Here is a 27,331-nt window from a genome sequence, read left to right as displayed (position 1 = left end):
CTGTTTATCCTATCAAACTGGTAGGTCTCTGATATCAGGCTTATGTTTCCTTCCCTGTCCTCCAACCCACATCTTCCCCAGGTAAAGCTTGTGTGGGCTGGAAGAAAAGATCATAGAATTAGAGCTGCTGATCTTATTTCTCAAGGCTTTTGGATGTGCATAATTAAAACTCAGTAAATGAGGAAGAGGAGGGAGGAACTGGGAGATAAGGAGAGGGAGAATGTAAGGAACAACACTGAATAAAAGAAAGAGATGGTGGGGATCCTGTAGAAACTGTAGAGAAGAGGCAGATGAGAGTAAACTTCAAGGATATTAGAGGAAGGGGTCAGGATGATCTGCTGAGTTGGAGGAACTTTGGACATTTCCAGACACAAAACATATGGATAAAGAAATAAATCATAGCAATTCCTATGGCTAAAATGAAAAAGAGTTCTTCACTTTCTGTGAAAAATTGGAGTCTGCTCAAAACACTGGGGTGATTATATTTGGTTTGCTTTGCAAATGCTCTACTATAAAATGTTAGTACTAAATAATCTTGAAGTTTTAATTTGCAGAAGAATTCTCCCTATTTTAATTTTAGAATTCTAAATTCTTAGAGTTGGGGCCATGGAAGTCAACTAGGCCAGCTCTTATCGATTCATAGAAACCACATATCTCTATGAGCCAACACCTCCCAGTTAAGCAAAGTGGTCCACACTCCATGTATTTCCAATGGTGTGATGTCTCAAATGATTAGCCAAGGTCTTGGATTGAGAAATGTGGATTTCACATCCCAGCTTTCTCAGCATGTTAATGAGCTCCTGGGACTCATTAAATCCTGGACATGAAATCCTGGGACTCTTTCGACATGAATGGTAATTTTTGCATTTATATAGCTCTTTCAAGTTTGCCAAAGCCATTTTCATCAATGTTCTTCTCTGGTTCTCACTATAGACACAAGAGGGATTATATTTCTTACTTTTCAGGTTCAAATACTACTAGGACTTACAGAATTTTGAAACTTACCTAAATCACAATTAATAAGGTCCTCTAAAACTGATTTACTTCTGCAGATATACAAAATACTTTTTAATTTTATTTCAGGTCATTATAAAGTTCCAATAAAATGGATAATTAAAAGTATACTAAACCTTAGTGTGGGCAATTAATTTGATCAAACACATTTTGCTTCTCTCAGTTTGTGCATGCGAGTATCTGAAAATCTGTGAATCTATTGCATCTTTTTACTTCACAAAAATTATGCTATTCATAAGCCATTATTTTAGGGGGAAAGTTTCTGCTAGAAGATTCTGCAGAATTCAAGATATCAGAATTCAAGAAAAATGAGAAAAAAAATATATGTTCCATAAATCCAAATTAAAGTCTTTTATTTCTTAATAGAAAAGACCATTACTATTGAGAGATAGGTTGGGGTGATGGTTAAGCACACAGACTTTGGTAGCAGTCTGTCCTAAATTTCAAACTCAGGTCCAACACATCTCTGATGCTGAGCAAGTTAAACTCCTGTGCCTCTGTCTTCTCATCTGTAAAATGGGAATAAAATACTATTGACCCATTGGGATATTGTGAGAATTCAGTGGGTTAATATCTTTAAGGTGTTTAGAACTATGGCTGACATATAGTAAGTTGTGTGTATATGAGTATTCCCATTTCTATCTATCAAGAACTAGGTGCAGAGGGGTCTTATCCAATTCACAAAGTAACTCTGTGAGATAGGTACTACTACACTATCTAGAAGGGGAGGGGCGGAGGAAGCCTCAGAGAAGACCAGGAATTAGCACCAAGTCACATAGAGCCATGCCAAAGAATGTTCAAACTACCACACAATGGCACTCATCTCACACACTAGTAAAGTAATGCTCAAAATTCTCCAAGTCAGGCTTCAGCAATACGTGAACCGTGAACTTCCAGATGTTCAAGCTGGGTTTAGAAAAGGCAGAGGAACCAGAGATCAAATTGCCAACATCTGCTGGATCATCAAAAAAGCAAGAGAGTTCCAGAAAAACATCTATTTCTGCTTTATTGACTATGCCAAAGCCTTTGACTGTGTGGATCACAATAAACTGTGGAAAATTCTGAAAGAGATGGGAATACCAGACCACCTGACCTGTCTCTTGAGAAACCTGTATGCAGGTCAGGAAGCAACAGTTAGAACAGGACATGGAATAACAGACTGGTTCCAAATAGGAAAAGGAGTACGTCAACGCTGTATATTTTCACCCTGCTTATTTAACTTATATGCAGTGTACATCATGAGGAACTCTGGGCTGGAGGAAGCACAAGCTGGAATCAAGATTGCCAGGAGAAATATCAATAACCTCACATATGCAGATGAAACCACCCTCATGGCAGAAAGTGAAGAAGAACTAAAGAGCCTCTTGATGAAAGTGAAAGAGGAGAGTGAAAAAGTTGGCTTAAAGCTCAACATTCAGAAAATTAAGATCATGTCATCTGGTCCTATCACTTCATGGCAGCTAGATGGGAAAACAGTGGAAACAGTGGCTGACTTTATTTTTCTGGGCTCCAAAATCACTGCAGATGGTGATTGCAGCCATGAAATTAAAAGACGCTTACTCCTTGGAAGGAAAGTTATGACCAACCTAGACAGCATATTAAAAAGCAGTGACATTACTTTGCCAACGAAGGTCCATCTAGTCAAGGCTGTGGTTTTTCCAGTAGTCATGTATGGATGTGACAGTTGGACTATAAAGAAAGCTGAGTGCTGAAGAATCGATGCTTTTGAACTGTGGTGTTGGAGAAGACTCTTGAGAGTCCCTTGAGTTGCAAGGAGATCCAACCAGTCCATCCTAAGGAAAATTAGTCCTGGGTGTTCATTGGAAGGACTGATGTTGAAGCTGAAACTCCAATATTTTGGCCACCTGATGCGAAGAGCTGACTCATTTGAAAAGACCCTGATGCTGGGAAAGATTGAGGGCAGGAGGAGAAGGGAACGCCAGAGGATGAGATGGTTGGATGGCATCACTGACTCAATGGACATGAGTTTGGGTAAACTCCAGGAGTTGGTGATGGACAGGGAGGCCTGGTATGCTGCGGTTCATGGGGTCACAAAGAGTCGGACATGACTGAGCAGCTGAACTGAACTGAACACATAGAGCCACCTGGGAAGCCAAGAATCCACCTGCCAATGCAGGAGACACAGGAGATATGAGTTTGATCCCTGGGTTGGGAAGATCCTGTGGAGAAGGAAATGGCAACCCAGTCCAGTATTTCTTGCCTGGAAAATTCCATGGACAGAAGAACCTGGCAGGCTATAGTCCATGGAGTTGCAAAGAGTCTGACACAGTGAGTATGCATGTACACGCTCACATGCATGCATACAGAGCATTTAGCTTTGAAGGGCAGCTCAGCTTGATCACAGGAACTCCATAGGACTGTGAGAAATACAAACTCCACTCTTGGAGGGAACACACAAGGTCTCATGGGCACCAGGACTCACAGAAAACACAGCGACTTCATAGGAGCCTGGGCCAGACCTACCTGATGGTCTTGCAGGATCTCCTGGGGAGGTGGGGCTGGGGGTGGGGGTTGTGGCTCACTATGTGGACATGGACACTGGGGCAGAGATATCACAGAACATTCATGAAGAGGCTTTTTTTAAAAAAAAAAAAATAAACTTTTATGTGACTAAAAATTGCACTTCTCCATCTATAGATACGAAAAATGTGGTCGTGTTCAATCCTGTCTCAAACTGAAAAAGATATCAGGAAATGTATATATATATATACAGTTTTTTTTCAAGGTCTTTGTATAAAAACTTTCAGGAACATCAGTGCAGAATTAGAATGCTTTAATATTTATCTGGCAAAGGGATTGTTTTTCCCTCCTGATCACTTTATTCCAGGAAAAAGATCCAAAGGAGCTTCTCTGAAATTTTACTTTGACAAAATTTCAAAAGTACCCTCTCTAAGTTGCTACTCAGCAGAAAGAAATCACTCGTTTTAGTCCACTTGGGAGCTATAAAATCAGAAATCAGGAGAAAAAGCTTTGCATCCCTGATTTCAGTTGGTTGATGCAATTAAACAATTTCATTAGACTATTTCAGAGCTGCAGTTCTGAGTAGAAAATGAAAAATAACTAAGATACCATGGTGTTTATCACTTCTCCAAGAATTTTAGAGAAGTCAGATTTCATACCCTCTGGGGAACAAATGTCCATTTTGGAGCTCTTTCCAGCATCTTCTAAGAACAAAGTGTTTCCAGGACTAACTTCAAAGGAACCACATGAGCAGGGTTTATAAAGCTTTACTCTCAAAACATTTCCAATCAGTAGGTGACTTAAATCAATCATTCCAATCATTATCATTACCTCAGCAATTAAAATGAAAATAAGCCAGTTTTTCTCAAGTCCATTATTCTTCCTTTCATAAACTGGAAAAATTATATTACTGTAATTCTAACTATTGAGAGTGGAGCACTTAGACATATTCAATAAGATATAAATTATGTGTATTTTACATAGGCCAAAATGAGAGCAGTGTGGGGGAAGTGTTCTCCTAAACTGATTCCATTCAAGTTACTTGCTTTAGTGCTTAATTAATGACCTGGTGACATGTTTTGAAACAGCAATGTTTCTAGCTCCCTTAGCAATGTCATGTCCCGGACTTCCTTCTCACAGCAGCCAAGGTTGAGCTTAACTTCCAGGTCTGTGGATAATAAGGAAACAAGCTTTCTGTTAGGGTAGCTAAAAAATGTATGTTCACCCCAGTGACTATGTCACGAAACAAAGAAACAAAATATAGGAAAGGTGGGATAGGAAGAGGGCTGAGCCTGAATAACTGGGCAAGCTTATCTCATCCACAATAAGCAGTAGATTATTTGAAACCATCTTTGCAAAGCTTCTTACAATCCTCACAATGACTAGATGTAAAAGAAGAGACTCTGCAAATGGTGACATGAAACCCTACATTTGTAGGTACCAAGAGACCCTACATTAATGGCGCCATGAAAAAAATATATATATATATATGTATATGTGTATATATATGTATATGTATATATATACACACACACAGTACATTCACTTTTGTTTCCTAAGAACACAAGATTTCTAATGTCATTTTCTCAAAAGCATGCCTAATCCATTTTTAACCTAAAAGAAAATACTTTACATCAGACAATTACAAAGTATGTGTTAAATTACAAATGCCCTTTGTTAACATGGGCTTAGCTGGTTGCACACTTTCCTTCTCTTTCTATCCACTATGACGGTTTGAGTCAATGATGCTACTCTGACTGCCAGAAGGAAGTATGTTACTCAAAATCTTTTCCTTACAATCATCTCGCACTTGGAAGGCATGTACATGCACTGCCTACTCTATGTCCATTCTTGCAGCTAACTGCAGTTCAAAGGATCTCTATTTACAAAACAAGTACGTATATTCTCTATAACTCTTTTCCTTTTTCTTTTCTAACTCTTACATAATTTCTTTAGCAAAATCTCTCATCTTTTCTTGGTTATATATGCAAACAACAAGAAGTTCTTCTTGTTTTGGAGTTTTAGAAGTATAAAAACACCACTATTAGCACAACTGTGTCAGATAAAAAGAAATCCTTTAGATTTAAAATGAAATTGCATATAATAAACATTTATCTCCAAAAGCCTTATAAGTACTCTAAAATCTTCCCAAAGTTTCTTTTTCTTCATCCTTCTTTCCCTTAAGTATAATCGTCTAAGAATAAAATATAACAACTTCGGCTTTCTTTTTTTCACTAATATTTTAACCACATTGCTATTTTTCTCTTGTTTTATTGCAAATAAGCTGATTTAGATATTTCATGGCTTACCTAGATTACAGATTTGTCTGGAAATTTAAGTATTCCTTATAAAAGTGTTCCTATGAAGAAATGTGTTAGCATTACAGATACTTCAATTTTAAAATAATTGCCCAACAGAACTCATTCAAAAGATGCAGTATACTACCAACTTTTGAAGGATCTGACATAGTACACTATGCATAAAGAAACAGCAAAAATATGAAGCCCCCAAATGGGATTGCTCTTTCATTCATTGTCATCAGAAGCTACAGTGAAAGGCGAGGTGGCATAGTGATAAATAATGTGGGCTTTAAAGCCAGGTGGCCCATGTCCAAACCTTAGCTCTGCCACATACTCGTTGGGAAAATCTGAGCATGTCACTTAATCTTAGTGTCTAAGTTTCTTCATCCTTAAAACTGAGATAATTATAATATCTATGTCATGGGGATGCTATGAAAATTTAATAAATTAATTCATGCAAAGTTTATGGAACAATTCTTACACAGAGTGAAACTTTAGTAAATATTTGGGACCATTATTATGATTATTATTATATCAGACACCAGAATCTCTTCCTCTCTTGTATTTTCTTGCCAAAACTCTCATGGAAATGAGTACACTTCAGAAGAAATGCGATGACATCCAGCCAACCAAATGTGCATTGTGTGTGGTACAGCTGAGTAAGTTGTGAGGAGAGGAGTCCTACAGAGTGGCTACTGCTATTATCCAGAGTTAATGAGGGCTTGAATGAACCCTGCTGCAGTGGAATAAAAATGGATAAATAGAATCTAAAACTCAAAGTGGGAATGTTGCCATCCTCCCAACACTCATGCAAACACTCCTGATATAGCACAGAAGTGATCAGAAAAAAAAACAGAACACTTTTGGGTGACCAACTTTGCCATGTTGCAGAACCCTGTGTGCTTCCTGGAATCTTCAGGACTCAGCTGTCAAAGGAAGTACAGGGTCCCCGAGGGCCCATGCAGCCAGAGGTAAGATGGGGGTAGGCACTGACAGTCTCTGTAACATTTTAGGTCTTCACAAGTGAAAACAATCTGGAGCTAACAGAGTAAAAGATTAACATTTGTTAAAGATGGAAGATAGAAATGTGGGTATCATTTCATTTCCTTAATTGTCTATATGTTTCAAATATTTGATAATTAAATTAACAACTTAAAAATGTAAATACAATCCACGATGGGCATACTCAACATGTAGTAAAGGTGACTAAAATACACCAAGGATTCTGATAAAATTTCTGTTTTAGTTCCTAGTTAGTGATTTTCACCTGAGAGGATTAGATCTAGACCAACAGGTAGAGAAATAAAGAGGCAGGTCAGGGTGGGGTGAAGTGAGGGGAGACAGTCAGTTTTTATCATTGTCCACGGAATGGAATGGTCAGGCTGGGGCTAATGAACCACTCACCGAACGACTGTTACGTCTTCCAAAATAAACCTCTTTATGTTCAGATTCTAAAATGCTTTAAGATTTGGGTCCAAATAAGGACCTTACATGTAAATGCTTTCTGTCTAAAGGTCAACTTGTCTACGAAATCTTTCTTAACTCCCCAGGTCTAGCTAGCTGCCTCCCCTTTGGGCTCATCATGCTATAACAGCAGGACCAACACACAGCAAGGTGTCAAGAAAGCTCCAATCATGTGATACTGGGGAGCTATTCAACATCCTTGCTTAAGTCAAGGGGTTTTAAGAGTAAATCTGCCCTTAATCCTGATTCTTTCCTTTTGCCCTCCAGGATCAGACTGTTGGAGAGCCCCATCACCTTATCTAATGAACATAATCAGTGGCGATTCACTGTCCTTTTTCCCTAGAATAGTTTACTTTCCAAATGTTCTAGTTTAGGGATTATCAAACTTGGGAAGAGTGTCAGAATTCCTTGGAGAAAAATTGTAAATACATAGTTACAAGGCCCCATACCTGACCCACTGGATCAGAATCGCTTCCCTTGGGACCAGGTGTGTGGCCCAGCTTAACTGGAAATCAAGCCCAGGTTTCCCTGTTCTGAAATGGGCATTCTTTTACAAATTGTTGCTTTACTGGGCATCCCTAAAGTTTGGAGTTATTACCCTTCCTGTGTAATTCCAATATTCCCCTGGAAGCAGGACCAGGGGAACATGGGCCTAAAGTTCAATTTGTTTCTAAATCTCTTAACTACAGTCCCAGCAAATATTTAATTAGGAAAATACGATTCTACGTGGCAGGAAAGCATGGAGATAGCAGGATGAGTCCTCTGGTACGGGGAACAGAAAGTGAGGAACATACATAATCTACATCAAGGTCCTCCACAGATTGCTGAACACGGATGAGCAGAGGGCAGTGTGTTTACGAGCACAGGCTTTAGAGTCAGAATTATCTGAGTTCAGGTTCTCAGGCATGTGACCTTGGGCAATTAGTCATTCTCTGTTTCCACCTCACGTGGGGACAACTATGGCACCTTACTCCTAAGGTTGTTTCAGGGATTACATAAGTTAAAACTGTTAAAAGTTTTAGAGCAATGTCTAGAACACAGGAAGTGCTAGCTAAGTGTTAGCCACTATTATCATCATCATGAAATTATTATTCGTCCTGCAATCTAGTCCCTGGACTGGAGTATAAACAAGAAACCATCTTTCTTACAGATACAAAAGCCAACTCATTCTGAAATTCCATTCATCGTTTCGCTTAATGGTTTATAACTTCAGTAGTTTTAATAGGTGTACAGCCATCTATATCATCAGTGACAAATCTGACTGAATAAATAAGACAAAGAGAGTAAACATCAAAAGTCTAAAAGGATCTCATCAAGGTTGTAACAGGGTGTTCTTTCAACCATGTTATAAAAGTCACTATTTGCTCAGATTAATGAACTAATCCATCCAGCACCTCCAGGACCAAGACTCTTCCTATGTAATCCAATCCAGTGTTCCCCTGGAAGCAGCAGTACCACTGTTTCCATTCATGGCCAATTATTTTGCAGATGGACTAAAAAAGGATTCATTTAAAAACATGTAGCGAAAGTAGAAGATATCTTTGTTTCTCAGAGCTTAGAAGTAGAATGACGCTATATGCAAGAGAAAAAAAATACAGTTATACTAGAGTCACAAATGCCACAAGATCTCACTCTCATATGTAATGCTGCTTATATTAAAAATTTTTTTCTCACCTGCTGCTAAACTCCCTGAGGATAAAAGGTCTTAAACCATTGCCACTATATCCTTTTGCACAGGAGAGAGGCAGAGACACACCAGGAAAGGTACAAAGCCAGAAAGATACTACAAGAGTATTTTAGAGGCTGAAAGTGCCAGATTGCACTGACTGCCCCAAACTTTTCAGCATCAAAATGGGTGAAAACTGAAGCAGGGGGAGGAACCTGTGTCGCTCAAGGTCTCCTAGATGGCTGGGGACAAGTACGGAGCTGAGGTTTCTATTGTCTGACTCTCGTCTAATACTGTGTTCCATGGTGCTATTTATACAAAAGAAAGAGTACTTCCAGCAAACAAAAGCCCAGGACCAGACGGCTTCACAGCGGAATTCTACCAAAAATTTAGAGAAGAGCTAACACCTATCCTACTCAAACTCTTCCAGAAAATTGCAGAAGATGGTAAACTTCCAAACTCATTCTATGAGGCCACCATCACCCTAATTCCAAAACCAGACAAAGATGTCACAAAAAAGGAAAACTACAGGCCAATATCACTGATGAACATGGATGCAAAAATCCTTAATAAAATTCTAGCAAACAGAATCCAACATCATATTAAAAAGATCATACATCATGACCAAGTGGGCTTTATCCCAGGAATGCAAGGTTTTTTTAACATCCGCAAATCAATCAATGTAATACACCACATTAACAAATTGAAAGAAAAAAACCATATGGTTATCTCAATAGATGCAGAAAAAGCCTTTGACAAAATTCAGCATCCATTTATGATTAAAACCCTCCAGAAAGCAGGAATAGAAGGAACATATCTCAACATAATAAAAGCTATATATGACAAACCCACAGCAAACATTATCCTCAATGGTGAAAAATTGAAAGCATTTCCCCTAAAGTCAGGAACAAGGCAAGGGTGCCCACTTTCACCACTACTATTCAACATAGTTTTGGAAGTTTTGGCCACAGCAATCAGAGCTGAAAAAGAAATAAAAGGAATACAGATAGGAAAAGAAGAAGTAAAACTCTCACTGTTTGCAGATGACATGATCCTCTACATAGAAAACCCTAAAGACTCTACTAGAAAATTACTAGAGTTGATCAATGAATATAGTAAAGTTGCAGGATATAAAATTAACACACAGAAATCCCTTGCATTCCTATACTCCAATATTGAGAAAACAGAAAGAGAAATTAAGGAAACAATACCATTCACCACTGCATCAAAAAGAATAAAATACTTAGGAATATATCTACCTAAAGAAACAAAAGACTTATATATAGAAAACTATAAAACACTGATGAAAGAAATCAAAGAGGACACAAACAGATGGAGAAATATACCGTGTTCATGGATTGGAAGAATTAATATAGTGAAAATGAGTATTCTACCCAAAGCAATCTACAGATTCAATGCAATCCCTATCAAGCTACCAATGGTATTTTTCACAGAACTAGAACAAATCATCTCACAATTTGTATGGAAATATAAGAAACCTCGAATAGCCAAAGCAATCTTGAGGAAGAAGAATGGAACTGGAGGAATCAAGCTGCCTGACTTCAGGCTCTACTACAAAGCCACAGTCATCAAGACAGTATGGTATTGGCACAAAGATAGAAATATAGATCAATGGAACAAAATAGAAAGCCCAGAGATAAACCCACGCACATATGGACACCTTATCTTCGACAAAGGAGGCAAGAATATACAATGGAGAAAAGACAATCTCTTTAACAAGTGGTGCTGGGAAAACTGGTCAACCACTTGTAAAAAAATGAAACTAGAACACTTCCTAACACCGTACACAAAAATAAACTCAAAATGGATTAAAGATCTAAACGTAAGACCGGAAACAATAAAACTCCTAGAGGAAAACATAGGCAAAACACTCTCCGACATAAATCACAGCAGGATCCTCCATGACCCACCTCCCAGAATATTGGAAATAAAAGCAAAAATAAACAAATGGGACCTAGTTAAAATTAAAAGCTTTTGCACAACAAAGGAAACTATAAACAAGGTGAAAAGACAGCCTTCAGAATGGGAGAAAATAATAGCAAATGAAGCAACAGACAAACAATTAATCTCAAAAATATACAAGCAACTTCTGCAGCTGTATTCCCGAAAAATAAACGACCTGATCAAAAAATGGGCCAAAGAACTAAACAGACATTTCTCCAAAGAAGACATACAGATGGCTAACAAACACATGAAAAGATGCTCAACATCACTCATTATTAGACAAATGCAAATCAAAACCACAATGAGGTATCATTTCACACCAGTCAGAATGGCTGCTATCCAAAAGTCTACAAGCAGTAAATGCTGGAGAGGGTGTGGAGAAAAGGGAACCCTCTTACACTGTTGGTGGGAATGCAAACTAGTACAGCCACTATGGAGAACAGTGTGGAGATTCCTTAAAAAACTGGGAATAGAACTGCCATATGACCCAGCAATCCCACTGCTGGGCATATACACCGAGGAAACCAGAATTGAAAGAGACGCGTGTACCCCAATGTTCATCGCAGCACTGTTTACAATAGCCAGGACATGGAAGCAACCTAGATGTCCATCAGCAGACGAATGGATAAGGAAGCTGTGGTACATATACACAATGGAATATTACTCAGCCATTAAAAAAAATACATTTGAATCGGTTCTACTGAGATGGATGAAACTGGAGCCCATTATACAGAGTGAAGTAAGCCAGAAAGAAAAACAACAATACAGTATACTAATGCATATATATGGAATTTGAAAGATGGTAACGATAACCCTATAAGCGAGACAGAATAAGAGACACAGATGCATGGAACAATTTTATGGACTCTGAGGGAGAAGGTGAGGGTGGGACGTTCTGGGAGAATGGCATTGAGACATGTGTATTGTCATATGTGAAACAGAGCACCATTCCATGTTCGATGCATGTGACAAGGGCTCAGGGCCGGGGCAATGGGATGATCCAGAAGGATGGGATGGGGAGGGAGGTGGGTGGGGGGTCCGGGAAGGGGAACACATGTAAACCCATGGCTGATTCATGTCAATGTATGGCAAAAACTATTACAATATTGTAAAGTAATTAGCCCCCAACTAAAATAAATAAATTTATAAAAAAAAAAAAAAAAAAAAGAAAGAGTAGTAAAATTATATTCCGTATCTAGCATTTAATTAAATATAGACATATGTTTTCAAATTTAACTAAAAAGCAACAAATGTTGCTTATAAACTCCCTTTTTTATTTATCTTAGCTTTTTTTGCAACCTAAATCATTAAAAAAAAGGAAAAGAAGGAACACTATTTTAGTGAAGTATGTTTTATACAGTCTATTCTAAAAGTGAAACACGTGCATTTGAGCAAAATGAGACGATATCAGGCTAGAAACAACAATAACAACAATATCAAAATAAGCCTTAGCCCCACCATCCAAATGCAGTCACCCTTAATTGGCTTGTATATATCCTACCAGTTTTATTTTTCTGCCATAATTTTTATATATTTGTAGCTAGATTATATACATGAAGCTGAATTTTCATTTTCACTTAGTATAACAAAAGCATTTCTTTTCTGTTTTAAAAGTACATGCTCTGAGGAAAAACTGGAAAACACCAAAATAAAATTTCTTTTCAATATATTTAACAATTAAAATTAATATTAGTTTAAATTATTAAATAGAATTTAAGTCACTCCTATCACACCACTGGGTATGATCGTTCCTATTATTGTTCAGTGCAATTTCCTATCCCCTCCATTTCCCTGCATAGCACCTATTCTGCTCTGCATAGATTCCAGGGATGGACTTTGGAGCCTCAGGATACATCATGCAAACAGAGGAGAGCAGTGCTCAAGAGAGGCTGACTCCATGAACACTTCCTTGTGTCCTGCTTAAGTCCCAGCAGGCCTAGATCCTCTTCACTGAGAACTGACATCCTTCCCGTGTTCAGCTAGAGGAGATTCTGAGAGGGTAAGAAGGGTACAGCATGATCCAAGGAGAGGCAGAGTTAAAGCTGAGGTTCTGACTGCACACAGATGATAGTAAATCTCAAAGAGAAAGCCTCCAAGAACTGCGGGACCAAGCTGCTGAAATACAAAGTGGGAGATGGAAGAAAGAATAACAGGGACATAAGAGAGAAAAATTAATAAGCAGAAAAGGAAAAAGAGATTGACACCGAGAGGGAACGTGCTATTCCTTTCTTTTCTATTGGCTCTTCTGTAACCTAGACTGATAGCAACACAACTGCCCGAAGCATGTGGTGAATTTGGAGATAAATTTTCTTCCCCTGATGCTCAGCTTGGCTCTCCATGTTATTTTTCCTTTAGATTTATGACTTGACCTCTGTCCAGCACCCCTCAAATGGTGGAGAACTATGATAACTTACTTCTCTTACTCATTTTCATGCCAGTTAGAACAAAAATTTGAGAGATCTTATGGTTGAAATAATGGCATATTTATAGATACACTGGAGAGAAGTTTCTGAGGTTCCATAACCCTCAGTTTTTACAACAATGTTTTTAACCTACTTCCATAAAAGAAGTTTCTACTTAAGGAAAGATTACCCATCATGTCAGCTTATTGGCCATAGTAGGATTTATTCAGTTAGGATTTGCACTGTTGTCCATGACATATTTCCTATGGTAGAGTACACAACTTGTTTAGTTTTCCAGTGGGTGTTTTTGGAAACACCTATTGAGTTTAGACTTCTATATTTAAAACATCTCTTTATGCAAGAAAAGATACCCAAAACGGGTCAATTAGTAATTTACTACTATTAAAACAACAAACTAACAAACTTCTATGTAGTTTGTCCTTTTTAGTGTGAATGATTTGTGCTTTTAATGTGAACTTAATATATTTGTAAGAACTATTATAATTAGATAATTATATAAAATAATAGCCTATATGTTTAGCCTATATGTTTCTAATATGACTGCTTCTTTATTCATAAACAAGCTACCCAAGATACCATGAGAAGCAGCGGTAAGCTCATTCAGCTTCCTTATTTTACCTGACAGCTGGTTACTCCACAGCTTGAAAGGGTATCCCCACCATCCTGAACAAATATGAAAAATATAAATTATTCTAAACTGAAAAAAGAAGGCAGTGGGGAGTTCCCTGGTGGCTTAGGAGTTAGGATCAATGCTTTCACTGCAGAGGCCTGGGTTCGATCACTGGTTGGGGAACCATCCCACATGTGGCACAGCACAGCCAAAATACAAAAATAAATTAATAAATAAACTGGACAAGTTTCCAGTGACTTCTGCAGAATCCCTGCACCAGGTCTGGGGCAGGCCTTACACCTCTTCTAAATCCTTACAGGTTCATTCATAGTGTAGTCTGAAGCTTGAAGAACAATTAAGACTCTTCCCTTTAGCTTATCTTTAACCATTCCCTATCCCTTATACAGGGACTTCCCTGGTGGCTTAATTGGTAAATAATCCACCTGCAATACAGGAGACCTGGGTTTGATCCCTGGGTTGGGAACATCCCCTGGAGAAGGGAAAGGCTACCCACTGCAGTATTCTGGCCTGGAGAATTCCATGGACAGAGGACTCTGTCAGGCTACATACAGTCCATGAGGTCGCAGAGTTGGAAACGACTGAGCAACTTTCACTTTCATCCCTTATACAAGAACCTATGATAATATACTGATACACACACAGTTAAGTATCCATGTTCCGTCTTTGCAAGGCTGCCGCCACAACCCTGTGTGTATACGTGTGTGTAAATAGATATATTTTCCAGTCAGAAAATAAATACAGTTGTATTCTCATCTATCTTTGAAACACTTCTTTGAAAATTAACAAAAATAATAAAATCTAGTTGAGTGATCAATCACAGCCAAATATGTCAGGCTACAGACTTCATGACTTGGGTGATTTTGAAGCACTAGACTGTATTGATGTATTTCCACCTATATAAAATGGGGAAACCGCATTTTTTTAAAAAGCCAAATACAATGCTTGAAAAGAAAAAAAAAAAGAATAGGAATATAGTATTTTTTGAAAATAAGGCAAGTAAACCAATGTTAAAAATTTAAAAAGTTCCCTTTAGCCTTGCTCACCTTTTGTTCTACTTTAGATTTATAGTGTTTTCTCATTTCTAAGGAATTATCCCATTATTAACTCCTGCCTTCAATTCTTACTTTTCTAATAGAAACATTAAACAGCCTACCATACTTCCATTTTCCTATATGGAAAGGGCTTTAATGGCAGATCAGACATAGAAAATAATGTGTCTTCTGAATGCTCACTCCAAATCTTCTTTCCAAAGTTGAATTAAAGAAAAGGTCCATTGAACCAGGGCTAGAATGCCACAAAAACATATTTTATATTAAAGTGAGCTTGGCCAAAAATCTACTTTATCAAAGTTCCTAGCAGATGCCAGCACATGACCTAATCACTGGACTAGCAGCATAGCTGGTTCCTGGCCCCAAGACAGCACCAGCAAAACCTGCCAATGTGCCTGAGATTCCATTAAAAACACATTCCCCCAGGTTAAGACACTGCTTATTCCTAGGTAATCTCTTTTAAAATTAATCTCCTTTTAAATTAAATTCCTAATGTTAGGAAGGATAATATACAATATATTATTTATCTGCAAGGCCATTTTGTAAATACTGGCCTGGTTCTTTTCTATCCTAACTAGAAAAGCTTCCTGTGGTATATACTTGTTTCCACCTTTTAGCAATTGTGTGAGTGTTCATAAATTATCTTTCTGAGCACTGCTGACTTCATCCATATAAATAAAAGAAATCATTACTTCCCAGATTATTGTGTAGCATCATTCATTCATTTCAAACATTTATTGAGACCTTTGTGTCAGGTACTCTTCCAGGGACTGGGGACACGGCAGTGCACAATACATGTAATATCCCTGCCATCTTGGTGCAGACAATGGTTTGTGTGGGAACGGTAATGGGGCAGGATTCAGGGAAACAGATGATTAACAGACAGACAGACAAGTAGCTGACTGCTGGTAAGTGCTGTAGGGAACCCCATTTTTAGATAAGGTGAGTAGCAATAGTCCTGGCTGGTAATGCAGATGTTTGATGCAACAGTTGTTCTGGCAGAGGTCATAGTAGGATCAAAGGCTCTGACAGAGGATCTGTGCAGACACCAGGGTGGCTGGTGCAAGCCAGTGAGGTCATCAGTGGTGGGGGATGAGGCCAGAGAACCAGCAGGGCTGAGCATCATGGGGGGCATTGCATGCTAGTGCAAGCAAGGGCTTTGGGTTTTACTCTGCATAAGACAGGAACCCCTGGAAATTCTAAGCAGAGAGAGTGCATGGTCTGACTTCTGTAGTGAAAGAATCTCTCTGGCTCCCATGTTATGATTAAACCATGAAGGTAAGTGTAGAAGCTGGACTCAAGATTGCCAGGAGAAATAACAACCTCAGATATGCACATGACACCACTCTAATGGTAGAAAGTGAAGAGAAACTAAAGAGCTTCTTGATGAGGGTGAAAGAGGAGAAGAACAAAGCTGACTTAAAACTCAAAATACAAAAAAATAAGATCATGGCAACCAGTCCCATCACTTCATGGCAAATAGATGGAGAAAAAGTGGAAACAGTGACAGATTTTATTTTCTTGGGCTCCAAAATCACTGCAGACTGTAACTGCAGCCATGAAATTAAAAGACACTTGCTCCTTGGAAGGAAAGCTATGACATACCTAGACAGCATATTAAAAAACAGACATCTCTTTGCCAGCAAAGGTCTGTATAGTCAAAGCTATGTTTTTCCAATAATCACTTAACAAATGTAAGAGTTGGACCATAAGAAGGCTGAGCATCAAAAATCGATCCTTTCAAACTATGGTGCTGGAGAGAACTCTTGAAAGTCCCGTGGACTGCAAGGAGGTCAAACCAGTCAATTCTAAAGGAAATCAACCCTGAATGTCCACTGGAAGGACTGATGCTGAAGCTGAAGCTCCAATAATTTGGCCACCTGATGCAAAGAGCTGACTCATTAGAAAAGATCCTGATGCTGGGAAAGATTGTGGGCAAAAGGAAAAGGGGGCGACAGAGGATAGCAGATGATTGGATGGCATCATGGATACAATACATATGAATTTAAGCCAACTCCAGGAGATTGTGAAGGACAGGGAAGCCTGGGGTGCTGCAGTTCATGGAGTGGCAAAGAGTCAGACATGACTTAGTGACCAAACAACTGTAGATGCAGAGTCCATTTAGAAGACCATCCATGAGGGGTGCTAGTGGTTTGGTCCAGGGTGGTGGCAGGGAGAAGGGGAACAGAGGCTGGATTCTGAAGACACTTTCAAGGTTGACAGGATAGGACTTGCTGATTGATTGGAGGAAACAGACTGAGAACAAAATCTAATATTGGCACATAGCAGATGCTCTCTATATATTACATAGTTTCCTTTCATGTCTTTCTTCCTAATAGATATCTGAGATAAAGTATTGGGGAAAGGAGGGATTTGGAGAGGTGGGACCAGTGAAGACTGAATGGGAGAGGACAGAGGATGGGTTTGGGCTGGGGAGCAGCCTGATTGGTGCCGCTTTCAAGTAGGAGTCTTTGAAAGCTGTTTAGGAGGAGAGTCCCCTCCCTCCCCTACCCCTCCCATCGCTGCTGCCCTGAAGAGTGAAGGTAGACCAGACGGGAGTCCTGCTAGAAGTGTATATGATTTTCAAGACACACTTTACTAACTACTTTACTTCTGATTTAAGATTAGTCTTGATAACTCTGCAAGAGGAGTGAAAATGTTTTATTAATGTTAATAAGGTCTTAAGTCTCATCAATACTTAACTCTCTCCTTCCCCCTAAATGCCCATTGACACATCCATTGCACCAGAGAAAACCTGGAAATTGGATGCAACTTAAGGGAAAATGGAGGAGCAAGAAGACCAGAATTGATGGGGATTTATTTTTTTCTTCCCAAAGAAATGAGGACTCAAATGATCAAAATAATATCATTAGAAAAAATAAACTATTTCATCCTCAACTCAATTTTGTGGAATGAGATACTACCCATTATAATAACAATAGTATTGTGCTCAGTCGTGTCTGACTCTTTGTGACCCTTTGGACTGTACCCCTCCAGGCTCCTCTGTCCATGGGATTTTCCATGCAAGAATACTGGAGTGGGTTGCCTCCAAGTTTCCTCCTCCAGGGCATTTTCCCGACCCAGGGATCAAATTCGCATCTCCTGTGTCTCCTGCATTGAAGACAGATTCTTTACCTGCTGAGTCATCAGAGACCTTATGTTAATATCTACTTTAGTAGTTTACTATTCATCTATTTTTTCTTACAAAAACAGATTCAAATTGCAAATATTTCATATGAACTTATTTAAGCTTGATTATATTTCAAAAATTCTAATTCCAGATGGGTAAAATACCTTAATAGGTCAATGTATGACAATCATACTGAAGTCAACTATCTAGAGCCTTGAAAATGGTAGGCATCACAGGCAGGGAGCCCTTTTCCCAGATCCATTCCATAGTAGGACTTGGGAGGCCCCAGGCATACCAGACGTCCGGATATAGTGGCAAACCAGGAAAACTGGAAAATCTATAGGATCTCAATGATGTTTCTTTCCCTGATAACTGACAGCAAAGAAAAGGAGTCTTTTCCTTTCCTTCTGGTTTCTGACAATTTTGCTATGTTGTATTGATAATGAGCCTCAGGCAGAGTTCTGGATTCCTACTGTAGTTTCTCCCTGGGCACACATTACGGAAAGGCATCATGACGGTCCTGAAATACTCATTTTCCCCTCACTGCTCTGAGGGTTTTCTCATTCTCATAATTTAAGACAAGATTTCATCTCATTTCCTCCTCCACATTGGCCACGGCCATTCTCTGCTCTTACTATACTTCAAAATGTATTCCCAACAGCCAGAAATCACTTGAGATGAGAATGAGAGTCTTTGAAAAGCAGAGGGCTTTGAAGGCAAAAGCTTCAGAAGAGAAAAGTGAAGCCAAGGGAGGCTGAGTCATTTCTCTCATCTACGAAAAGAGAAAAGAAGAAAATGCTGACATGTGGCATTCAAGTTTTCTTTAACTTTACAAAACGTCCAGGTTATGCACTATAAGATTCTATTTTTTATAACATCATTGAAAGGATAAGTTTTAGAAATGAAGAGCATATTAGTGGTTGCAGAGGTTCGTGCAGCGAAAAAAAATGGTACTTGTGATTATAAAAGTGCAACACAAGGGATCCTTGTGGTGTTGGCTGGAACTGTTCAGTATCTTGACTGACATGGTGAATATACCAACTTACAGGTGATAAAATTGTATAGAACTTAAAACACACAAACATGCATGGTATAAGTGAAACGAGAAAAACTATTTCCTGGATGTTCATATACACCAACACAAATGCATAAAAAAGACTGAAGGAACATAAAAAACTAATAACATTTATTTCTGAGGATGTGATATACTGGAGAACTTAATTATTTGAGGCTTTTAAAGTGAAAATATATAGGAGGATTACTCAATTTAGTTAAAACTATTATTTACTTCCACAAATCCTACATAAAGAACCAGACCAAAGAGAAGTAACAATGAACAAAAATGCATCCATTAGATGAAAGTTTATTAATCTTTTTATGTACTATTTAATGTTTTATGAATTAAATTCTCCCATCCCCATCCATTTTAGTTCACTGATTCCTAAGATATCAATGTTCATTCTTGTTAACTCCTGCTTGACCATGTCCAACTTACCTTGATTCATGGACCTAACACTCCAGGTTCCTATGCAATATTGTTCTTTATAGCATTGGACTTAAATTTCACCACCAGATCCATCCACCACTGAGCACCATTTCTGCTTTGGCCAGTCACTTCGTTCTTTCTGGAGCTATTAGTAATTGCCCTCTGCTCTTCCCCAGTAGTATACTTGACACCTTCCATCCTGGGGGACACATCTTCCAGTGTCATAACTTTTTGCCTTTTCATGCTGCTCATAGAGTTCTTGAGGCAAGAATGGTGGAGTGGTTTGCCATTCCCTCCTCCAGGGGACCACATTTTGTCAGAACTCTTCACTACCTATTTTAAATAGCTGAGCTATTTAAAACTCTAAATGCTGAGGCTGTTCAGTCAGAAATAAAAAGTCCTAACAGGGTGGTAACTTTCAAAGCAAGGTATGAAGGGCTCCTCTCTGGAACAGATTCTTGCCTGTCAGTGATGATTTCTAGGTGGTCTGCTACAGGGAGTGGGATGGACCAAAGAGCTTGAGTTATTTTTGGCTCTATCTCTGTAAGCAGGAAAAATTGAAAAATCCTCTGCTACCTAAATGACACATTTTATAAGTTGAATGTTAAGGTAATTTTAAGTACAAAGTGACCTGGGCAGAGATTCTCACATGTGATATTTTATATCTAGAGAAAAACTTGGTTTAAAGTTACACATGTACCCCAATGTTCATTGCAGCACTGTTTACATAGCCAAGACATGGAAGCAACCTAAATATCCATCAGCAGATGAATGAATAAAGAAGATGTGGTACATATATGCAACGGAATATTACTCAGCCATAAAAAATAAATAAGAAAGAATGAATAATGCCATTTTCAGCAACATGAGTGGACCTGGAGATTATCATACTAAGTGAAGTACCTCCGAGAAAGACAAATATCATATGATATGACTTATATGGGAAATCTAAGAAATAAAATGATACAAATAAACTTATCTATAAAACATAAACAGACTCACAGACTTAGAGAATGAACTTATGGTTACCAGATTGGGGGAAGTGGAAGGGATAAACTGGGAGCTTGGGACTGACATGTACACACTGCTATATTTAAAATAGATGCCTAGCAGGAGCTACTGTATAACACAGGGAGCTCTGCTCAATATTCTGTAATAATCTAAACAGGAAAAGAATTTGAAAAAGAATTTAAAATTTCAAGGTTCTCAAATGTTTTCAATAGATACATATAACTCTCAAACCAAAATCATTTTTAACTCAATTTAACTTTTAACGTCAAAAATATGTGCAATTACTGATATTTAAGCTTTAAGAACCTTCCCATGTGTGGATCCCTTGCAAGGCCTTGAGCTGTCCTAGTAATCTGATCAACCGACTAAATGTTTTACTAAAATATATAAAAGGAGATTTTGTTGCAATTTTCTACTTAAATAGATGGTCCAATGTTGTGCATGCTTTTGGCCCCACAAACTTGGATCTATCATTGAATAGCATTAATAAGGTCAATATATGTCTGGAAGGAGGAGAGCCAAGAAGAATGAATAATATAAAACATTTACTGAGTGATAAATATGTTCTAGACCCAATGAGAGGCATTTTGTACAAACTAAAGTTTCAGCAGAATTCCAGAGCTTTGATTTCCTGCTTTGGAGATTGCCTCTCACTTCCTGGCTCAGTGCAAAGTCAGTTCAGCTGAGTTATGAAGGCCCACAAAGGCAGTTGGTTCACAGCTACCCCCACAGGGATGAAGGTAATGAGAAAGAGAAGGGATGTTTATCCCTGCCTCCATTCTTCGTTGTCTTTCCCTTTCTTTATTTGATAATATTGGATTTTATTTATAATCACTCTGGTTTTAAAGTGCTTTTTATCATATTTCATTTGACCCTTCAACCACTCTGGAAGAAGGTTGATATTATTCAAGCCATTTTACAGACAAAAAAAAGGAGAATTAAAATTTAGAGATCCTGGGTAGCATCTCTTCCTTTGGTGAAGGTAATAAGGCAAGTAACAGAATGATTACCAGTGAACTTTCCACTACTCCATCCTTTGAAGAAGTATAAGAAGCAAAGAGTAAACAGACCAACCATCCTCAACAAAATAACATTAGTTTCTACAAAACACCCCTATACCCATCCCAGACTAAATAAGAGCCACATACAGCCACAGGAACTCAGAAGGAGCAAAATGCTAACATAGTAATTTTCTCTCCTGACTTTTATTGTGCGAGCATCAACACAAAAGCCAATCCATCTAACCCAAGGCCAACACCAAACACTGAGCCCCTGAATCTCTGCCTTTAAAATAAATGCATTGCACTTGACATCCACCACTGCATTCCCCAAATCTTCATCTTTTCAACTGTCTTCCACTAGCTTCCTCCTCTCCATCCCCTCCCCACCGTCACTTTGATATTTCAACCAATTTTCCCTTTTAGGCACTTGGATCTCATTTTATTGCATGTGGAAGCCATGAAAGTAGTTCTAATGTCAAAACAGAACCACTCATCATCATCCAATGTTATTAAAATAAAGAAAGAAGTTGAATGTGAAGATAGCCAAAGAGGTGACCTTGCCAACTCTGCCCAAATTTCCCAGCTACAGGAAATTCTTTTCCCTCCCTGACTCAAATGAAGTTTTTATAACTCAAACAGGCCAACAGAATGGAAAAGGAAAGGTAATAGACATGAAAAATGATTTCCAGAGAACATGGCCACAATTCTAGAATAAGTGGGTTATAACCATTGCTTCCATTTTTTACTACTTGTTTATTATCTCTTTGCAATTGGCTTCCCTCCTTACAACTCTACTGAAACTGCACACTGTAGAGTCTCCAATAGCCCCTTCCTGACAAGTCAAATTACTTCTTTATTCATTCCCTGTCTTCTGCATTCTCTAGGTGGCCCTTTACTATGTTAATATAACCTAGCAGAACTCTATAGGGGCTTCTCTATGGGACAGACCCTTCTCCCCCATCTTCTGCTTTAGCTCCTCTCTGATTTACCTATATAACAGTATCTGATGCATATTCCGAGTTGTTTTGCAGTTGTTAAAACCCCCACAAATGGAAGATGCTAACTGCTTGATAATCATTAGCCTGCAGGCCTACTGGAGCCAAAGGATTGATAATACTAACCCCTATGACATCACCCTGTTACCTCACCATCAACCAATCAAAGAATTTTGCATGGGCTTATAACCTACTCTGAGACTCCCTTCTTTCGCCCGACCTTTAAAAATGCTTTCTGGTAGTTTAGGCTTTTTGAGCACTGGATGTCCTGAACTCCTTACAGGTGCCTTATAATAAATACTGCACTTTCCTTCATTACAATCAGTTGTCAGTAGATTGGCCTTACTGACATGGATGGGTAGACCTGAGTTTGGTTCAGTAACATTAACTTCCCTTCTTGAAACTCTCCATGACTTTGGTATTGGGGCTTACTAGGGTTCAGGTTCTTAATTTTTTCTTCACTTGCTACGTTTCTCTTGCATTCTCCAGGTCTACCTATAGAATGCTTGGCTAATCTCCATCTCCAGTTCTGTTTTGCTATTTTTCCCACTCCCATCCCCACAATAAAAAGGATTCAAAACCTATGTGTCACCCTCTCAGTCTGATAGCCCACTTGATCCTACTTGCAAATACAAGGTGTTTTCAGAATTTAGCTCAGAAAAGACTCTGGAGGAAAGCAAGGAAAAGTGAGTTCACCTTGGGTTGAAACATTCATAATCTCAAGCTGAATGAAGTTGTCTAAGAGTCAGAGACCTCTCTGCCAGAGTTTTCCCCAAAGTGGTAGCAAATAGTGAACCATTTTATATTCCAATAATATGGCCAGATGCCAAGGATTCAAGGTTCATAGCACAAGGGCCACACACTTAATTTGATTCTCTAATAATCAGAATTTTGTTGCTGATCACTTATAAGCTAAATTGGTATATAATTAAAAGGATCTTTTGCCTGTAAGCACTCTGAGAATCAGCACATTTGTCTAATAGAAAGGCAATGTAATTAAAGAAGTTCTGCATAATGGAATTAGGAATTCACACTGTCCACAGTGTCTCCTACCTAAACAAGGCTTCGTCCAGAGCCTCCACCAGTCACATGCCCAGGGAAAAAGCAATGGTCATTGACTAAAAGTTTGATGGATCTGATACAATGGAGGTAAAATTCCTTGCTGTCCAAATAAAATATTCATTGAATGTTAATTAGCATGTACCACTAAATATCACTTTATGTTTGACAGGGCTCCTTGAAATTCACCCATTTGACAAGTCATCTAATTGACTGCTAACCATGTGCAGGTACTGTAGGAAATGTAAAGGTAAATTAGAAATAGGTCCTCTGTACAAGATATTGACAATCTAGTAGTATAATTAAATATGCACTGAAATAACTACAATGTAAGTGGAAAACAAGTGATGCAAGAACTGCCCAGATAAAATACTACATGTTTAGTTTCTTGAATATCAGGATAGAGAGATTACTTTTAAGTGGTGTTTGGTCTATATCGCATATCCCAATGCATTCGTTCATTCAATAATTACCTATTACTGGGCCACAAGGTGCAAGGATATAAGGGATAGAGAGTGACAAAACACAGTGATCCCACCAATCTGATCAGGAAAGCACATATTATACACACACATACATATATATATACATATACACACACATATACATATATGCACACAAATACATATACATATATATGTATTTGCAATAGCACCAAGATCACCAAAGTTATGTGCTGGGTCTTGCAACTTGACAATATCCAAGCGGTCTTGTCTCTTCCTTTCCATCCTCCATAAAATATCCTTGTGCTTCCCATGTCCCAGTCAGGAAGCCCTAAAATGTGGCCTTGGGGTTAAAAATGTCCACTTGTGGTACAAAAGACCCATTTATGAGTAACAGACAATATTGATGTTTTATCCCCCAAGAACTGCATCTCTAGTGAGAAATATTTAAAATTAGGGCAGTCAAACGTATGTTGGTTGTTGAGCTGACCATGAATGTAGCCTAGGTAATGTTCCTCAATTAGACATGATAATCCTCTCCACAAAAGCCACATAAGCATATTATGTGTTTATACTAAACCCTTCAGCTTGTTGGTAACAAGTAGCTGAGACAACTCACATGGAACACTGACCCAGAACTACAAGTGAGAAAGGAAGTGACTCCTTTTATGCCACATAAGCAAAAGTATTCATATCTATCCTTGGTGATTCATTCACTAGAGATATAAAAAAACTCATTAATAGATAGCTTTAAGTATACTATGGCTCTGTGTAAAATGGAGGTTCCTTTGTAAAATCCTTATGGTATATTTCCTTAAAAAACAATTCTTATCTTTTTCTGAAAGCCTAAATGAACTTTAGGTAGTTACAAGCTTATTTCTTTTATTCATTGATTTATTATTTGTTCGTGTACTCAGCACACATTTAGACATTACACTTGGAATTGAATACAAATAAAGCACAACCCCTGCTCTCGAAATGCCCACAGTCCAATTATTAAAGCACAGAAGAGGGAGTGATCACTACTCAAAGATTAACTTGAGTCTTAATGGAGATAGGTCCTAAAAAGAATTACACAGCCATTATTCACAAAAGGTGACCTCTTTGCATGCCAGGCCAAGTAAATCATTGAAGGGGGAAAGCCCAGAGGCTTATGAGAGTGTGGTGAAGAAACTTTTATATTTAGAGCTTGGTTTGATTAAATATTGATTTATTAATAATATACAGACTGTAGCCTGCCTGGCTCCTCTGTCCGTGGAATTCTCCAGGCAAGAAGACTGGAGTGGGTAGCCATTCCCTTCTCCAGGGTATCTTCCTGACACAGGAATCGAACCCATGTCTCCTGCATTGCAAGCAGATTCTTCACTGTCTGAGCCACCAGGAAAGTCCAATATTCAAATAGTAATTTCTATTCTAAAAGAGTCTTTAAAGTATCTAAAAATTTAAAAAAACACATTGACTATGGACTTTAAGTGCTTCTCTCTAAATAAAACCCATGGACTTTAAGGGCTTCTCTCTAAATAAAACCGTCCTAGAAATCCCATCTTCAATCTGAGCTTCAGGGCTTATAAAAACACTGTTTATTAAAAGCATGTGTTCTGCAGAAGGGAAGATAAACTCAAAGTCCTAAGAACAAATGTGGGGGAAAAGTCAGAGTATAGTGAGTGCTTTTACAGTCAACTTGAGCAAACACACCCAGAATTACCAACAAAATAGTATTTACAGGAGGGCAAACAGTATGAATGTCACTGTAACAGCCCAGTTTCACTGAGAGAGAGAGAACACTTTCACAGCCATAAAGTAACGACCAATATTTCCCTCACCACTTTTTCATTCCTACTTCCCAACATCCCTGACAGGCAGCACCTGATGAAATTTACATTATTCTACAGCAGAAGTTTATAGAGGTTAAGAGTTTGACACAAATACATTAACTCAGGATAGCAGAGACGAGGCTGGATTTCAGGCCCACGGTTCAGTCTATCATTCTACTTACAAAACAGTTCTGGACAATACTTTAAAAAATGAGCTATAAATCAAAAAGGAAATGAACTCTGAGTTACCTCATACCAGATCCAAAACACCTCAATTCAGAGCCACCACCCTCCAACTCAAAGTGACCGAGGCCAAGAAATCTCATAGATCTTGCATCTTTCATGCTGAAACAGTGAATTTCTGCTTGGAACTGCAGAAATTCCTCTCCCCTCTCTTCTCATCCCTCAAAATACAGAAAGTGCCATTTTCTTTTGCTATACTCTCTGGGGAGAGAATGGATTTGTCTCCTGTGTCCATTAATTTTTTTCTATTGTTATCTCATACTAAGTTATTTTTTTTATTTTAATTGCAGTTTGATAAATTTTAACAAGTGTAAAATTTGGTATAACCATTATTCCTGTGAAGATATAGAACATTTTCATCACCTAAGAACCATCCCTAATGCCTTTCTCAGTCAATTCCTCCCTATTCCCAAAAGAGGCAATAATAACACTGAATTCTAATTACATAGAATAATTTTGTCTGTACTAAAATTTCATAAAAATGTAGTTATCCAATATGTACTTTTTTGTGTGCCTGGCTCCTTTCACACAGCATGTTTTTGAGGGTCATCCATATTATTGGGTATATTGGTACTTTGTTCCTTTTAACTGTTGAGTAGTATTACATTACATTACTATACCACAACTATTTGTCCATTACCCTATTGATGGACATTTGGGTGATTTTAATTAATAGGCTGTTAATAATTAATCTTCCACATATATACCTGAAGAAACCTTTTTGGGAACAATTGTTTTCATTCTTCTTGAATAAATACTGAAAAGAATCATAAATCAGTTATATGTTTAACTTTGTAATAAAATAATTTTTGTTAACCTGCAAAGCTTTTTTTCTTTGGAGGTTGCAGTATTTTACCCTCTCACCAGTAATAAACTTCTGTTCCACATCCTGGGTAAAAGTTGTAATTTGTCATTTTAATTTTAGCCAGTTTAGAAGGTATGTAGTGGTATCTCATTGTGGTTTTACTCTTTACTTCTCTGATAACTACATTGATCACTTTTTTCATATTTATGTAGGCCATTAATAAATTTTTCTTTGTGAAGTGTCTGTTCAAGTCTTTTATCCAATTTTTAATTGGGATATTTGTCTTTTATTATTAAGTCATAGGAATCTCATATAGATTCTTGATATAAGAACTTGTTATATTTGTGTTTT

At 38.1% G+C, this 27,331-nt stretch overlaps 1 long non-coding RNA gene across 1 annotated transcript in view; it reads right to left on the bottom strand.

Moving 5' to 3' along the window:
- Positions 1-4,246: 4,246 nt before the first annotated feature.
- LOC145516782 (uncharacterized) overlaps positions 4,247-27,331 on the bottom strand; it is a 253,157-nt gene continuing 230,072 nt past the window's right edge. The window contains exon 12 of the long non-coding RNA XR_014061762.1: positions 4,247-4,663. This is a non-coding gene — a long non-coding RNA (uncharacterized LOC145516782). The remainder of the gene's footprint in view (positions 4,664-27,331) is intronic.

This window comes from Giraffa tippelskirchi, chromosome 8 (assembly GCF_054371585.1).
Source record: "Giraffa tippelskirchi isolate mGirTip1 chromosome 8, T2T-mGirTip1v1.2.pri, whole genome shotgun sequence".
Lineage (NCBI taxonomy): Eukaryota > Metazoa > Chordata > Mammalia > Artiodactyla > Giraffidae > Giraffa > Giraffa tippelskirchi.
This window is presented reverse-complemented; position numbering and strand designations above follow the sequence as displayed.